This window comes from Equus caballus, chromosome 3, assembly GCF_041296265.1.
Source record: "Equus caballus isolate H_3958 breed thoroughbred chromosome 3, TB-T2T, whole genome shotgun sequence".
NCBI classification, from domain to species: domain Eukaryota; kingdom Metazoa; phylum Chordata; class Mammalia; order Perissodactyla; family Equidae; genus Equus; species Equus caballus.
In genome coordinates this window covers 98,312,292-98,330,959 of record NC_091686.1, presented here as the reverse complement: position 1 = coordinate 98,330,959, position 18,668 = coordinate 98,312,292, and positions in this window count along the sequence as shown.

Sequence of the window (18,668 nt, the reverse complement as noted above, 5' to 3'; positions counted from 1 at the left end):
AAAAATTTCCTTGAATTAATGATTTAACTGATTTATTAATCAACATTTAAATATTATTTATTCATTGATCCAAATTTAAGTACACATGCATAATTACTATTTTAGTGGATATTTCATCTTCTAGATTATAAATTCCTTTGGCACAGTGATCTTATCTTGTTTACTATTGAATCCAGAGCATACAAATGGAACATAATGTGCTTAAAATACATATGATGAAAGAATGAATCTACAGTCGTCATTTCGATGCCTTTATTTTAGACTCCTGCACCTGACTCTCTATTTTATATGCCTACGCCTTCTACTGAGTCAATCCAGGTCTCCTCTTCTGAGAATCCTCTAAATGGTGGGTTTCTCAAGATCACAGATCCTATTCCCTCCCATTCTATACACTCTCTCTAAATCTTTCCATTAATTTGAATTCTATGGCAATTTTTTCTCAAGATAACTTTACAAAGCTTCCAACATTTAAAAGGTTTATTAATTTTGATTTATAATTCAGTTTGTCCTATGAATTTAAGACATTTGATAACATCCCTTGGTGGAAATTTCTATGTTTATTATTAGTAAAATGTTAGCCACTACTACTGTGACATCAACAATGTGGCTGAATAAGACATCCCTTATCGTATCACCCCTCAATAGCAGCAATTCAGCATTCATCCACAGGCAAAAGTGCCTTTGTGGGAGCCGTGGATCTGGCACCATACGCCAAGGCATCTGGGAGGAGTATTGCCCACCCAGGTGTCAGGTGATAGGCATACAGATCTCAGCCCCAGCTGTGGCCCTGTAGTGACCCGTGAACCAGCTCCAGCCCCTATCAGCCATAGTCCGGAGCCTCTGGAGAACACTGTCTCAGAAAATCACCCATGGATGAGAGAGCCTTTGTGGAAGTCCAGGTTTCTAACAAAGAAGTTCCAGTACACTGTTGGAGCAAATAAATAAAAGTTGGGATACATTGGAGAGGGTAAGAGGAACATTTTGACTTAACCTGTATCATAAGAAATAAAAGCAAAAATAAAGAAGTGGGACTACTTCAAACTGAAAGCCTTCGGCACAGCAAAGAAAACCATCAATAAAATGACAAGGCAACCTACAGAATGTGAGAAAATATTTGTAAACCATATTATCTGATAAGAGTTTAATATCCCCAATATATAAGGAACTCATACAACTCAATAGCAAAAAAATCAAAAAATATGATTTAAAAATTGGCAGAGGAACTGAATAGACATTTTTCCAAAGACAACACCAAATGGCCAACAGGGACAGGAAAAGATGCTCAATACCACTAATTATCAGAGAAATGCAAATCAAAACCACAGTGAGATGTCATCTTACACCTTTAAGAATGGCTCTTGCAAAAAGACAAGAGATAAGTCTTGGCAAAGATGTGGAGAAAAGGGAACTCTTGTGTACTGTTATGAGAATGTAAATTTGTCCAGCCATTATGAAAAACAGTATGGAGCTTCCTCAAAACATTAAAAATAGAATGACCATATTATCTAGTGATTGTACTTCTGGGTATATATCCAAAGGAAATGAAATAAGGATCTTGAAGAGATATTTGTACTCCTATTTTCATTGTGGCATTGTCCACAATATCCAAAATGTGGCAATAACCTAAGTGTCACTTGACAAATGAATGGATAAGAAAATATGGCATATATATATATATAAATATATAGAATGAGAGACAGAGAATGGAATATCATTCAGTCATAAAAAAAAGTCTGGCCATCTGCAACAACGTGAGCAAAACTGGAGGGCATTATGCTAAATGAAATAAGCCAGAAAGAGAGTGTCAAATTCTGCATGGTATAACTTAAATATAAAAATAAAAAAAAAGAAAGTCGAGGGGCCGGCCTGGTGGCACAGCAGTTGGGTGCACACGTTCCGCTTTGGCAGCCCGGTGGTCGCAGGTTCAGATCCCGAGTGCGGACATGGCACTCCTTGGCAAGCCATGCTGTGGTAGGCGTCCCACATATAAAGTAGAGGAAGATGGGCACAGATGTTAGCTCAGGGCCACTCTTCCTCAGAAAAAAGAGGAAGATTGGCAACAGTTAGCTCATGGCCAATCTTCCTCAAAAAATAAGAAAGAAAGAAAGTCGAACTCGTTGAAACAGAGTGAATCTGTGGTTGCCCGGAGCTGAGGGGTGAGGGAGATGGGAAGCTATTGGTCAAATGGTACTAACTTCCAGTTAGGAGAGAAATGATTTCTGGGAATCTAATGTAGAGTATGGCAATTATAATTATCAATACTGTATTATTTACTTGAAATTTGCTATGGAGTAGATCTTAAATGTTCTCACAACAAAAAATAAATGCTAATTATGTGAGGTGATGGAAGTATTAACTAACCCTACTGTGGTAATCATTTTGCAATATATAAGTGTATGAAATTATCATGTTGCATACTTTAAACTTATGCAATGTTATACCAATTACATATCAGTAAAGCTGGAAAAAGTTATCAATTTATCATATTAGTTGACATGTACCTTTTTTAAAACAATGAAATCTATACTTCAAAGAAATAGTAATTATATCATTGATTATAGTATATATTTTTGCTATAAACTACATATAATTAATATATATCATATATCATAGCATCTCTATATGTACCATTTCATGTTTTTATGCCAATTATACCTATTTGAAAATTTGTTCTAATTGGAGGGAGGGACAATTTTAATAAAAATATAAAACACCTTAATGTTCATGTTAAAGCATGTTGGGTATTCTATGCTCTCTTTAAGGGAATGAATATAAAACATTCTTTTCTCCTTGTCCCTGACTCTAATCCACTTTGGGTTTCCCTCTTTTCAAAACATTGCTTCCTTTATTGAGAAATAATTTATTTGATTATTATATTAATTACTTCCCTCTTTTGTCCTCTACAGCAATTTTATCCATATCTACAGTTTCAAAATGAAGTTTTATCATAATGGTAGCCACTGTTATCTAGAGCTTACTATGCTGCTGCTCCAGACGCTATTCTAAGGATCTCACAGACACTAACACCTTTAGTTTGCACAACTGCCTTATGAGGTTATTAGAGAAATTGAAGCAAGAAAGATTATATAACTTTCTTAACATCACACAAGCTATTAAGTAGAATCAGCTATATCACTAAGCCATGTGCTCTTGACCTCCACAGAAAATTGTCTCTCCACATGACATGTACTGTCCATATAATTTTGGCTTTTACTACAAAAACCCTCAGTGTTTGTTACCACATAATTTACCTGATTCCTGAAATACAGACCAGAAATAACCTGTCTGTGAAGTTGCAAAGCTCAACGTAGAGAGATGTGACTGCTTCCTGGGATAAATGAGAAATGCTATTCTCAGGAGGTTAATTATTGCAAATTAGGAGCTTTCAGTAGTCTGGAAGCATCAGGAAAGAAAGAGTAGATTAGTACTGATAAAGTCTCATGGGCTCTGATGAGAAGAACTTTATATTGGCACTAATGAAAAAATCAGAAGCAGCCATGCTTCAGAATCTTAGAAATTTCAGGTTTCAGCATATTAAGAATTCAGTCAAATAAGACTCAAAAGAGCTTTAGGATTATAATAATTGAGAGAAAGGATGCCTCTTGAATGTGGACCACAACTTTAGGGAAATTGTTCCCTTTTTTTCAGTGCATTTTTCTGAGAATCATGTATTTATACCTAATTAGAGCATATATATTTTTACTGGTTTAAAATTAAAGTTTGATTAAAAAAGAGTAATGCCCATTTGAAGAACTATGGATATTTTATATGTCTACACAAAGTCTTTGTGATAGTATAATAAGAGTGTGCAGGATACCCGAGGTGCAGTGCTGCCTTCATTATATTGTTGCTGTCAACACTCTCCCCAACATCAACAAAAACAAAACAAACTGAGCTTTCTCCACACACTGCTTTACGGAAAATTACCAGTATTAGAAGTTTATTTCTATAGCATGAATTTTTACTACCCATATTTTAAAACTTCATAGCCTTAAATGTAAAACTTCATTAATTTTAGATAGCAAAAAATTCAGACATGAATTATAATGAAGTGGTTAATCTAAACCAACAGAAATGGAGAAATGCACTCCATTGACGATCCTAATCATTTTTTTAAACATTTTTCTTCAAAAAACATTTATTGTGATTATTCTTAAATTATAAAGTAATACATGCTTATTATAGAATATGCAGAATATAAAGAATAGTAGCATGTAGAGAAAATATTCAAGAGCAAAATGTGATCACTAGGTTAAAGAAATTCCAGCGCATTTTCATCTAGCCTTTTCTTTCTTTACAATTGTTTTTATAAGATATATCAAATGTCATGTGTCTGTATTTTAAAAAATAACAATGTAATCTAAGCATTTTAGGTTCTGAGACATTATTTCTAAATAATAAAATAGCAGTAAGGATCAGGTTAATCCAAGAAAATTGGAAGAAGTCTATATTATAAAAGCATAAGAAATTAGTAAAAGGAAATCATTTCTGTTGTACAATTTTATAAGAAATTAGTTTTTTCTTATTCAAAAAATGTAGAAATTGAGGGAAGGAAAATTAATTACTCATAATCTCACTATCTGGAACCAATAATCTAAAACTAACATCATGTTCATTGTTTTATGTTTCTATGAACCAATTATCTAGAAGCAATATAATTTGCATTTTGTATATATTATATACATATTTTCTTTTCTTTCATATTCTATGCATTAGATAGAAAGATTAATTCAAAATGAGTCCTCATTTAAAATATTTTTCTCTCAACATTATATTATTTTTATTTTTAATTAATTCATTTGAAAGTGTATTCTGTACATACAGTTTGTCAGATTCTTGACATTCATCAACATTATTAATCCTCACACCAAAACTGTTGTTCTCTTTTTACAAATGAGGAAGCTGAGACTAGGAAGAAGATTGCATTGACCAAATCACAAAGCTGAATAAGCTAGAATTCTACAGTGATCTATATCATTTAAATTGTAACACTTCCACATCAGCACACTGCCTCCTTATGATGTATGAGGTAACACATGAACACTGCCTAGTGTCAGATGTTTGGTTGCCTCCAATCCTGTATTAAAGATGCTAAGAATCTCTTTTAACATTTTCTTTTTTCATAGTTTTACTTAGGATAGATTCATAGAACGAAAATTGCTAAGTTGTAAAATGTCTTTATGGTTCTTGGTTTACTGGTTTATGCATTCCAGAAAGGTGGTGTCCATGTAACACTCCAAGCAACAACATACAAGAGGGACCATTTGATAGACAGATAGGCAGCTAGTTGCCCTTTCAAAGTCCTTTACTGCTTTCTCCTATAGTAATTAAAGGTTTAAATGGTAGATGGCTGACCTGCTAAAATCTTCATTTCCCAGCCTCTCTTGATGCTAAATGTGGCCATATGACAAGCTTCCAGCCAATGGATTGTAAGCACAAGTGATGTTTGTAATTTGCGTGCCAAGTTTCTAAAAAGAAAGAAGCATACCTTTCTTCTTTCACCAATCTGCAGGTTGGAATGCTAAAGTAATGGCAAGCCATCTTTAATCATTGGGCAAAGGCAAACGCTAGAGATGACAGAACAACCAGATGGAAAATTCTTGAGTTTCTGAAACCTTCAACTTGGCATACAAACCTAAACCAAACAGTTACTTGAGGGATGAGGGGGAAATGTATGTGGAGTGTGTGTGTGTGTGTGTGTGTGTGTGTGCCTTGGTGGCCACTATATTTTTCACTCTCTTGTTGTAGTGGTGTATCCTATATTGTTGCACACACACACACATACATGAATGCACACACACTACATTTTTGTAGATTTGCTCACAATTATTTTTCTTTTTATAATTTGTCAGTATGGCACCTTTATTTATCTGATTGCTCATGATTATCCAAATGCTTTTCATTACTTGATTTTTTCATTTTTGAATTATTTGTTTTTGCATCTAGCTTATTTAATATTTATCTCTCAGATTTACAGCAGAAAAATATTCTATGCTCTGTGTTTTTGTGGGTAATTGTTCTTTTTTACATAATATAGTAGTACATAAAAACAAAAACAGAATTTGAAAATATACACTAAGCCTACTAAAATAATAACAAAGACCTAAACTATTTCTCAATTTTAGATATTCATATATATATTTCTATTGTGTGACGGCTTCCAGAAATACAGACATATATTTTCTGATGAGTAGCAATATAATAACAGGGGCAAGGATTTTCATTTTCAAGGAAACAGACAAATAGCAGGCCAAATGTGAGTCATTTAGAATTTGTGTGTCAATTGTGTCAATTTAGGCTTATTAGAGACATACTAAGTCTGATTATCGTTATTGGGAAAGGCAGTCCTGTGCATGCAGTTGGGAGGCGCCCGCTCGGCTGCATGAGAATGGGCCTTGGGCTTGGAACCCTTCCTTAACAAGAGATAAAAAGCCTACCCAGCCTGAGCTGGGCTTATCACCTTGGGTGTGAATATCTTTCCTTGTTCCAGGCTCAATTAATGCTTCTTTGTTTCTGTTTTATGCATGTGCCTCATACAGCACCCAGCCAACCCCACTGTTACATTTGTCTTCTGTGGGGAGGGGGCATGTCCTTTATATTGAGGCACAAGAAGGGTGCATGTAGGCAAATTGCCCTGTGTCAGCCACTGGGAGGGAGTTGCTGGCCATGAGAGACCAACGCCCACTATTGGAACGCATCTTACCCCATCTCTTCTCTATGTAAGCAAAGGGTCATTCCATCCAGTGCTTGACTGTGTGGTGTTCTTGTGGTGACTCTGATACCAAGATGCAGTGGGCAGAAGTGCTTGGACTTCTGTTCCCAGTGGCTGGCGTTGTGATGATCATTGCTAACCTCCGTATAGTTAGAGTTCTCCCCTGGGACTGACAACGGGTGCAAAGAACTCTGCTCAACACATATGGTTCAAATTAGCAGTACAAATCTGACAGAAGGCAGGATGATTGCTAATATCAAATACAAACATGTTGGTAGAAACCACAAAACTGGGAACAAAGGAACAAATATGCTTCTAATCTCAATGTTTAAAATGCTCAAGAAGTCTTTTGAGTTATGCTTGTGAATGTGTGCCTGCCTGTGTTTCTGTCTTTGATGTTTAGATAGAGTCCATATAGCTTCTTCACATCGTGTTTTAATGCTCATGTAGCAAAAATAATGCATAGTCTTACACAGACTAACAGTGGACTACTTTTTCATTTAGGTAGTCTAACGAACTACCCGTGAATCTGTTTGGATTTGACATCTGTAATGGCTACATTCCTGCAGGCATATTTTTGAAATAAGTATGCATTTCAACTTTACTTTTTATGTAGAAGTCAATGAAGAAAAGGCAAGAAAATAGAGCGTAACTAAAATAGAATGGCCTAGGGGATCAATAGGGGGATCAATATTCTTATATATAGACAAAAACCGAAATATTCTATTTTTGAGTCTTGGCACAGAAGATGAAAGGACCCCCAAGTTTCTAACAAAACTGAGAGTTGAAAGAGGCAACATGTATCTTAGGGAACAAATTATACTTTATGCTGTCTTACTTTTTCTTATGATCCAGATCTCAACTCTGTGAAACCACATTATTGTTCCAATCTATCCGAAAGGTTTGTTGTAATCTATTGTGTGATCGACATGATCCTGGCCCTCGGCAAATGTGTAGTCAAAAAAAAAAGCAGTCTAGCAAATACAAAGTAATTTTTTGTGCGTGAGGAAGATTGGCCCTGAACTAACATTTGTTGCCAATCGTCCTCTTTTTGCTTGTGGAAGATTGTCGCTGAGCTAACATCTGTGCCCACCTTCCTCTATTTTATGTGCCACCATAGCATGACTTGGTCTGCACCTGGGATCTGAACCTGTGAACACGGGGCCACTGAAGCAGAGTATGAGAACTTAACCACCACACCACTGGCTGGCCCCCAGAAAAGGTAATTTTAACTTAAATTTTTATGCATGTGTTTGTTAAATATTCTAGAGAATACAGAAAAAAATTAAATTCTTTACTTTCTTTAACATCTACTTTTGTCATAACCCACACATGCTTCTATATAGTGTTCTCTCAATATCCATAAAAAGTTTACCCCATAACGTTGGCCTGAAGGTTTTCTCATTTTCCGCTTTCACTTTTTTTTGTGTCTCCCTTTACCCATTCTCCCAAATAGCCACCTCAAAACACAAAGAACCTGTTTGACATGGGAGAAAGTAAGAAACAAAGAAACCTATGCTGCAGGAAAGACAGAATGCTTTCTAGTGGAAGGAAAAAAAATATCTAGTGTAATTCATATATTAATAAATGTCCTGACATACTGATTACATATATTACTATCTATGTGCAGTGGAGTTTTAATGCTCCGTGAGGCATTTTTCTTATTTTATCAATTCTATGTGCAAAAAGTTTACAAACTTGAAACTTCTATTTCTTAGTCCCCTTTAGTTCAGTGTGTGACCTCTATATATCAATCATATATTTAAGTAATTTAGATATAAAATGAAATCACTTTTACATGTTTATTGATTAATATTCAGTTAACTGATAATTTTCACATAAATTTACTTAAAGATTTAACCCTATTTCATATTGAATTTTTCAAATTATTTTAGCCTCTCAAACTATAATTACAATTTAATATGGCTAATTTTCTCATTTTGAGTACCTAAGAAAGCAGAGTTACTCATTTAAAAACTAGCATCTGGGGCTGGCCCCGTGGCTGAGCGGTTAAGTTTATGCCCTCCACTGCAGGCGGCCCAGTGTTTCGTTGGTTCGAATCCTGGGCGGGGACATGGCACTGCTCATCAAACCACGCTGAGGCAGAGTCCCACATGCCACAACTAGAAACACCCACAACGAAGAATATACAACTCTGTACTAGGGGGCTTTGGGGAGGAAAGAGGAAAAAAAAATAAAATCTTTAAAAGAAATAAAAAAATAAACAAAAACCAGCATCTTACTAAGCCCATAAGAACAAATATGCTTACTGAGACATAAATTTAGCAGCTCAAATGTTCAGACAACTTAAAACAATGCATATCAGATCACATAAAGGTTAAAAATGGTTGTTAATTCTCCTGAATAGCGCGACTTAAATAAAAATGTTTTTGTTCTGACAATTTTATAAATCTATTCACACGCTGAAGGGGTACTTCCAGAGCCACCAAGATCACTCGATCATAAGTCAGAAATAGAACATGGGTCCGGATGAAGTTAGTTTGTTAAATAATTGCCACTGCACACAGCCTGTGGATAAAGGTGACTCAAGAACAAAAGCTACTTAGGACTTGGATGTGACAACCAAGACTACACCAGAGCATGGTATTGTGACTAATTTTTATGGGTTTTTTATGCTGTGTAAATTAGGTTCTCCAATAACCATGTCCTTCAACTGGAACTTAATCAATCATATTATTTCCCCTTTATCAAAACCTCTCCCTTCCATTGAAATAATCCATAGCTAGCATAAGAGTACCAGTGGGGGCTGCTTGAGTCTTCATATTTTAATCCCCTTTTGTGTACACACTGTGTAATTACGAAAAATAAACATAGTAAAGTTTCAGTTTCCAATATTCTTGACCAATTTATCAGTTAAATGAATATAATATTCTTTATCTTTGAACAGACAGGTCACAATTGCGTTTACTACTTCAGTTATGAATAGAAGGTGAAAAATTATCTTTCCCACTTTCATTGCTTTTGTCAGCAATTAAATCTCTTTAAGAAAAAATTATGAAGTTGCAGGCATTTATCTGATGCCTTCACATTGGAGATTTGAGGAGGACAAATTTTTTGCTCATTTTTATGATTTCGTTAATAATACATTATGAAAGTTTTAAAATTTCTGTGTATGTATTGCATAATAGTAAAATTTGATAAAATTTTGCTCACTTTTATTGTTTCCAATTTTTAGAAACATACATAGACTATTTTTGAAGATTTTCCTGTTTCTCTTTTAGCTTTTACTTTCTTCCCCCTCCCCTCTTTGTGTTTTCTAAATATATCACAGCTCTCTCATACTTCATCCCAATTATCCATACAATTTAAAAGGGAACCTGGAGGACCCGCCAAATGAAATAAGCCAGTCAGAGAAGGACAAATCCTTCATGATTCCACTAATTAAAGTATCTAAAGTAGTCAAACTCATAGAAGCATGTACAGCGGTGCTTGTCAGGTGTTGGAGGGTTAGGGAAGTTGGGAGATGTTGGTCAAAGAGTACAAAGTTTCAGTTATGCAAGATGAAAAAGTTCTTAGAGATCTGATGTACAACATTATGCCTACAGTTAATAATATTATATTATGCATTTCAAAATGTGTTGAGTGTAGATTTCATGTTAATGGTTACCATAAAAAAATTCAGTGTAATTCAAAGTGAAAAGAATTTGAAAATATTTTTAAGAACAATGTAAATTAGATTAATACAAAAATAAAATTACTTTTGTATATAGTTTCCTCTAAAATGCTACAATTATCTAAGTTAAAACATAAAATATACATTGTAATTCATAAAGATTAAAAATAAAACAATTGAGTTGAAGTTTTTAATTAATTTTTAAAATTAGGTCCTATTATATGTTATAAAAGATATCCATTCACAATTCTAATGGCCAATGTGCCAATGTAAAAAAAATATTATTTTTCAGCGTTCAGGCCTTATAGATATATAAATTTGATGGTTATATGAATTATTTAATATCAAAAATATTCATTAGTGCCCAGTGCCACTATTGCAAAACTTACACTAAATCATGAGTGCCTGCAAAATCACAAATCAGAAAATGGAAAAAACAAGCAAATGGCTTCTTGGTGGTATTGGAAAATTGTATTTTACTATGCAAGAATCTATTGCATTCAGGCTCCCAAAGAGGAAGTTCTGAAACATGCATTAAATTTGTGTTTCTCTTTTTCTTTTTGTCTCTTTCTGCTTTTGCATTCTCTTTTTTTTATTGAAATATAATTCACATATAACATTGTGTAAGTTTAAGGTACACAATGTGTTGATTTAGTATACTTCTATATTGCAATATGATGACCACGGTAGCTTTAGCTAATACCTCCATCACGTCACATAATTATCATTTCTTTTTTGTGGTGAGAACATTGAAGATCTAGTCTCTTAGAAACTTTCAAGTATATAATACTGTATTATTAACTATAATCACAAAGCTGTGAATGACGTCCCAAATTTATGTTTTTCTTTTCAAGTAGTTCAATCTCTCTGCAAAGCAGTGTCCCCTGACATCAGGAGGAGTGCAATCCACAAACTTTATGACCGTCAAGTGCAATTGTCCCTATTTTGAGAACACAGTGCAAATGTTGTGAAGAAGGGCGTCCCTGGAGCATGAAACATCTTAGTCACTCGAGAGGTGCTATGTCAGCACTGAGCACTGAATCCTGAAAGAAAGGATGCTGATGTGCTCGGAAATAATTGGAGGGTTGTAATGCATGGAGGCTTCTAAAGAATAAGCCCGGTGGGTGGCTCATCTGTGTCAGGTTTTAGGGCAGTGAGAAGGAAGAAGATTCATTTATTGAAAAATATTTTCTAAATTATTACTGTTCTCCTTTTAAAATTAGTTTATTAAAAGAAAATCTTCTATCTCACTCTTGGAGGTAAGGTAAGATATAAGAGTTGTTCAGCTAAAAATATCTGGGAAAGTTCATTTTATAGCATGAATGAAGTTTCAATATCACTGAAAATGAGATCAAATTATGTCTTGTTTTGATTACAGTTTGAGAGAAGTTATTTAATTAGAATATTATTTTATAAATATCTTCAAATTATATTAGTGGTCATCCATTAATATTTTATCTGTATACATGAAGATATACACCCAAAAAGCCTGTGAATAAAACATTCATATCTCAATGATTTCTGTATATCTTAAACCTAGAAAAGTTATAATCTCTACCCTACCAATAACTGGTTTGTGATATTGAGTAAATAATTTAACAGTATTTCTGTTTCTTCACCTTTAAAATAAGAGTAATAGTGTATTTATTATCATTCTCAGATGCAAAGCCACAGAAAGTATAAGGCATGAGGGAAACCATAAAAGGTACATACTGCTCAAAAATATAAAATGGTGATGATAATGAATCGGTGCCTACTATAGTGTCTGGCAAAGTGGTGCTAAAGAACTAATCACTGAATAAATGAATATCTATTATCAGGTGCCTATGATCCAAACCCAGAAACGTCTTTCTCAAGGACCTGAGAACCATCGCTTTGAAAAGCAGTCATCAAGGAAGATGGTATCCCTCTCTCCCAGGTTCTGTGGGAAGGCAGGAGCCCAACTTGGGAGGTTGCTTCACTCCATATTGTAAAACTACGTCTTGTCATAAAGATAGGAAAATTTTATTTTTCCTTTGGATAAAGCCAGTTAACTAACACAGATGGTCACCCTAATCACCAAGTGAATTTCAGATGACTCCTGTGACCAATGATGCTGTCAAGTCCTGCTACTTGAGGACAAGTTATGGTTTATCTTGAGAATATGTATGTAACAGGTTGTACCTGGTTGGCTCTATGAAAGGATGAGATTTCTTTCTGTCTGCAATCTTTTTAACAGATTGCCTGTGATCTGCATCACATTCTGGTATAAATGTTTACCCAATAATATATTTTTTTAATCTCTTTTTTCCTTTGTGGAGAAGTTTTCCGACTTGGGAGGAGATTTTGTTTTAAGTTAGTTTCAGCTACAGTTCTGGTGATGGGGATGAGGTGTTGTTTAGGCCGTTCAGTCGGTGGTATTTTGTTATGGCAGTCACAGAAAGCAAATATAGCCCTCATCCCAAACAAACAGATTACCGGTATTTTAGGGGCTAAATAACACTTTAAGAAAAAAAGGTAAAAATAATTTGCGTAGCCAGAGAAAATATCAAGAAAAATGGAAGAGGGAATGAATGCACTTCCCTTTCACAGAGGCCTCCTCCTCCTTTCTCTGCTGCCCCTTCTTCCTCTGTAATACTTTATCCCTCATGGCCTCAGAATGACTCTGGAGAAGGGGAAAGAGATGATCTTTTAGATGGATGATTCCTTCACTAGTGCATTTCCTGAAAAGAGTGATGAGGACACAACTTTGTTAGCTAGTAATGAAGTTTCTGCTCTGTTTGAGGGCACAAGTGTGAATACCTCCTGTCCTAGCCCAGCTTCCACCTCCTTATCAGCACGCACCACGGAGCACCATGGAGGTAGGAGGACAGACATGATAAGGAGACTTGATCAGGAAATAACTGAGAACTTGCACACAACACTGTGTCCCCCCGAAGGCAGTGAGATGGAAAGTAGCTACACTAGACACTTAGAAAAAAGGCAGTAACCTGATGGTGTTAATCCGTTGTTAACAAGGTGTTTCAATCAGATGATTGTCAACACAGGAAGGGAGGCCTGAAGCACCGTATAATTTACATTTTTTCTTGTGTCAAAGAGAGGAAAACCAGCCCTTCCCATTTGGATCACCAGAAAAACTGATGCCCCTGAGAAACTATCCAGGACTCTGGGTCATTCATGTGCCTTCCTCACCAGCTGATGTTACTCATTTCAAAGCTTCTTTTCCCCTGTGCCCTAGAAGCAGTACTCCAATGCATATTTTCAGTTTATAGCCCCACACGTGTTAGTTGTGTACTTGCTACTGCCTGGAATTCTGAAACCAGCCAATTTTGCTCCTTTGAAAGACCAAGAATGTTGGGGTTCCAAAGAACCTCACATCAAGGAGTTATGGTAACCAGGAGAAGCCAAGTATCTGCCACCCACACACAGAAGAATGGAGAAGCAAAAGGTGTTAGAGACCCAGTGAAAGGGGTAGCTAACAGCTGAACTGGAAGCCTTACTGCTAAAGGTGAGGTGGCAGAAGTTGTGACGTTGTACCCAGAAGATGAGTCTGTCCCCAGTTGATTTCCACTAGGGGTCTGTTGAGGCTTTCACAAAATTTATTGGCATGGATCCGAGGACAGTTCAAACTAGCCCTCTGACTCTAACCACCTTTATCTTGGCTCGCTTACAGACTCTCCAAACCCAGGTTAAGAAAAATGTAATAGGCTGGCAAGGACCAATTGTTATGCAGATCTTAGCAGCTACTACTCAGTTTGGGGATAATCTACAAGAAGACAAAGAAGAAACCAAAGACTGCTGGGTTGGCTGCTCTGTTAGAACTCTTTACTAAAGGGACTAATTTCTACCCTGGCCAACTTACATAGGGAAGAAAGGAAGAAGGGGGACTGTGTATCATTTTTACAAGAAGCCAGGATATTGGAAGAGGGATTGCAGAAAGAGACTCCGGAGGGTGTGGGAGCAAAGGAACCAGGAAATCCCAGAAGGCTGGAGAATGAGCACTTCAGTAGACAGATTTAAGGACTCCCAGGTTTGGGAACTGGTGATACTGGTGTTACTCAGTGTGCAGTTTTCTCAGGAATTTCTCACTTTCCAAGTGGTGCAGGACCAATTCAGGCTGCTGGTATTTCATGTTAGCCTTATTCCCTCTCATACTTGTTCCTTTTCCTCCACGGTTCCCATAGAGATAGGTCATCTTACTGAGGAACATGCATTCTTACTTTCTTCTGATTCTCCTGTAAATCTATTAGGGAGAGACCTGCTGTCAAAAGGCTACCATATTCTGTACTTTGACGCCTGTGGAACATCTTGGGGAAAAGGCATTTTATTTGGTTACTATGTGTTTTCTGAAAGAAAAAGGGAATGTCAAAGAGTCAGTCTCACACCACACTGGAAATGCACCCCTAAGTGGAAACAAATTGATGTGTCACTTTGAGTCCTAGGGAATAATGATACTGATTTCATTTGGGGTATAGAACCAATAAAAATATTTTAACAAAAGTATGTCATGGCCATATGTAAAACACTATCCTTTGTTAAGGACTTAAGTAAAAGGAATAAAATCAGTTAGAGAAAAGCAAGGGATAATTTTTAAAAGGGCACTCACTGTACTACTCCCATATTTCTAATAAAGAAGGGAGGTAAATTTAATAAAGATGATTGACCACTATATAGACTTGTACAAGATCTTAGAGAAGTAAATACATTTGTTGTTCCATTAATCCCTATAGTTCCTAATTCTGCAATTCTTCTGACTTCAGTCCTATTCAAAATTTTCAGTACTATAGTATTCGGTACTATGCAGTTTTTCTCTGTAATTGGTCTGTGTTCTGCATTTCCTTCCCTCCTTCCTTCTTCCCTCTCTTTCTTCATTCCTTCCTTCTTTTTTTCTGCCCCTCTAGCATATGATTCTAAATTCCTGTTTCTTTTGCTTATGAAGGAGTCCAATATTTATGATTCTGGATTCCTCAAAGATTTTAGGACCCTCCTACTATTTTCTCTAGCCATTTACAACAAAACAAACAAACAAACAAAAACCTAGAGAAATATTTTCCTCAGAAGAATTGATAATTATTCAAATTTAGATGATTTTCTGGTAGCCTCTGAAATTAGAGAGAAATGCAAAATTGACACTTTAGTTTTGTTACATTTCTTTGCTTCACAGCGGCCTAAAGCCCCATTAGGCAAATTGCAATATTGCTTAACTGAGGGCATCTGTTGTCAGCTACAGGCCACAGAATGTTACAATCTAGAAGTCAGCTCACTTGGCAGATATAATCGACTACTAACAACAAAAAACTTGGACAATTTTTGGGACTAGTACCATAGTAGAGACAGCAGATTGTAGTTTTGCAGAGTGGACAAACCCTCTGATTTACATAATTCTCCAGATCTTCTTATTTGGTCCCTAGAATCTGAAGCAGCTTTTGAAACCTGAGATTGGCTACCCCCTCTCTCCCAGCTTTAGGAATTCCAAATTTTGGGGAGTCTAATGTTTGCGTATTCCAAATTTTGACCTGATTTATTTTATGCCTTGATTTGTATTGCATGTTTACTGATGTTTATTTATTAGTCATGTGTTCAGGATATAAGTGGTTCTTGAATTTTTTATGCTGCGGTTACATCAAAAAAGTGGGAAGCTTGTATGTCGTCTGGAAGTAAGTCTGCACAATCAGACAAGTTAATAGCAGCTAGTAGAGCTAAAATTCTTGGTTCTAGATTTAAAGTGAATAAACATATATGTACATATATATTCATTTTAAATATTTGTAAATATATAAATGAATATATATATTTTCACGAATAGTTATTAATTTCCATGAATTAGCTATATATAGCTATAAAATATATATAAAATATATAAAATATATATACATATAAAAATATGTATGATATGTATATAAAATATACATATAAAAATATAGCTATTCGTTATGGTATCTGTCACACTACAGAGTAAATTAAACAAAAAGATTTCGACTTCAGTGGTAACTAAAAACATCTAATAGGAAGTTGATTTGTCAGGGGCTTTATAACTGCCTGCTAATAATTGATAATTCATTTTCCACATAGAGCTGCAAAAGCTGTTGTTAAAACATGGCAGACTCTAAACTTAGAAGCTTCACTTTTAATACAATAAGAAAGGTTTTTTCATTTTCAAAAATACACTCCACAGAAGAAAACTGACAAATAGACTATAAAAAAAATTAATGAAATTGTGTTGGACTATGAGAATGGGCTAACAAATAATCCCTGTATCACAGCCCCTATTTGCTTGGTTAGTGCTGTTGCATCATCAATAAAATTATCAAAGGATGGATTTTTAAGTCACAAAGACTCTTACTATGCCTACTAAAAAGATAAAGATAACTCAAAGCATATTAAAGAGATGTGTTATTTGTCAGTAGAATTCTTTATTGACGACTCCTGTGATAAGAACAGGAAGTTCTCCCTGACTAACTTTATCAGGAACCTGGTGGCAGTTGGATTTCATAGAACGAATGCACAGAAAAGGTAAGCAGGTTTGTCTACTTAGGTGTTTATGATGTCTGGATGGCCTGAAGCCTTTCCTTCCTCAAAAACAAAATGAAATCAAACAAAAAACAGATATTCAGGCAATGATAAAGACTCTCTTAATAAACATAATTTTCTCTTTTGGAATATCACAGCGTTTGAATCAGACAGAGAAAGTCATGTTATTTCTACTGTTGTTCAGGAGTTATGCAAATATTTGCAAATTCCGATAATTTATCATACACCCTGTCCTCCTCAGTCCTCTAGATGAGTAGAATGAACAAATTGAATTTTTTTAAAAAAATTTTGCTGGCTAAGTTTCAGCTATCTAACAGGTTGAAATGGCCCAGAGCTTTACCATCAGCCTGCACACAAGTACAGAATCTTGCTCTTTGAACTTTTATTTGGCAGGCCCCATGAATTTGGGTCCAAGATCAAGTCCTATGCAAGATTTAAGTGAATATTCTCATAATCATATTAAAAAAGGCCTCTCTCTTCCCTAGAAACCCTGAGATCTAATGTCGTAAGGATCTGGAAGGCTTTGCCAGTATGGACCAAGAAATTTCATCTATATACAGGTGTTCTGTAAGAAAGATAGACTGCCACTGTGTTGGGAAGAATCCTTTCAAGTTAGGATTCAGAGTTAGGAAAAATTCAGATGGATTCAGGCTTCGCACATGAAGCCAGCATCACTGGACGGGACTGTGGTTCCAACAAAAGACTTGAAACTTAAGTTTACAAGAGTAACTAACACCGGTGCTGAACTCAAATGAAAAGTGTTCTAGAGAATATATTATTTTTCTCTTAGACTGTCTTGCTCTCATATTCACAGTGAGGTTATTTTGATTACTTTAAGAATCACATTTTACTAGAAAACAAACATTATTTGTTACGTTAGGTTTTCTTTCTGTCCTCCCAGTTAATCATGCCCACAATCTCATTTCCTATCAATTCTAAATTGTCTTGCTGGTATAAATAGAGTCTGGATTTATGAGTCCAACAATCTGATAAATGACTGAGTGAAAGAGAGATCATCTTCATTAGTAATTATTTTTTTAGGAAGATTAGCCCTGAGCTAACATCTGCTGCCAATCCTCCTCTTTTTGCTGAAGAAGACTGGCCCTGAGCTAACATCCATGCTCATCTTCCTCTACTTTATACGTGAGATGCCTACCACAGCATGGCTTGCCAAGTGGTGCCATGTCCGCACCTGGGATCCGAACCTGTGAATCCCGGACCTCCGAAGCACTTAACTGCTGCACCACCGGTCTGGCCCCATTCATTAGTAATTTTTGATAACAACAATGTAAAAGTAATTAATATGCCTCCAAGTAGTCAAGTCCAAAATGTGAAAGAAGAATGTTTTAACTGGTTTGATTGGAAAGATGATGTAGAAATTCTAATTAGTAGAAAAAACAGAGAATTCTTGCATTTTAAGATAGAGACTGCAAAAGATAGGTCTAATATTACTTTATTAACTTCAGGATGCATTTTCTCTCTAATCCAAGAATAGGCTAATAAATATATGTGAATGCCTGTTATTCATGGAGATTTAGTTCACTGTTGTAATAGTAGAATTATTGATTTACACTTGATAGAAAAAAAATGCCCATAGCATGGGTTAGTCCTGAAGACTTAAAACAATTAGAGCCACATGCATTAAATACTGGAATTTCAATCTGTACCTTTCAATGTGCACCCCACAATAAGATTTTTATGCTAGATGATGGCCATGGATGTCATTGTATTTCATATCTGGGAAAAATTTTTTGCAAATGTTGAACAATTAGTAAAGGGTCTAGAGTGTCATATAAACGTGATACTACTTAT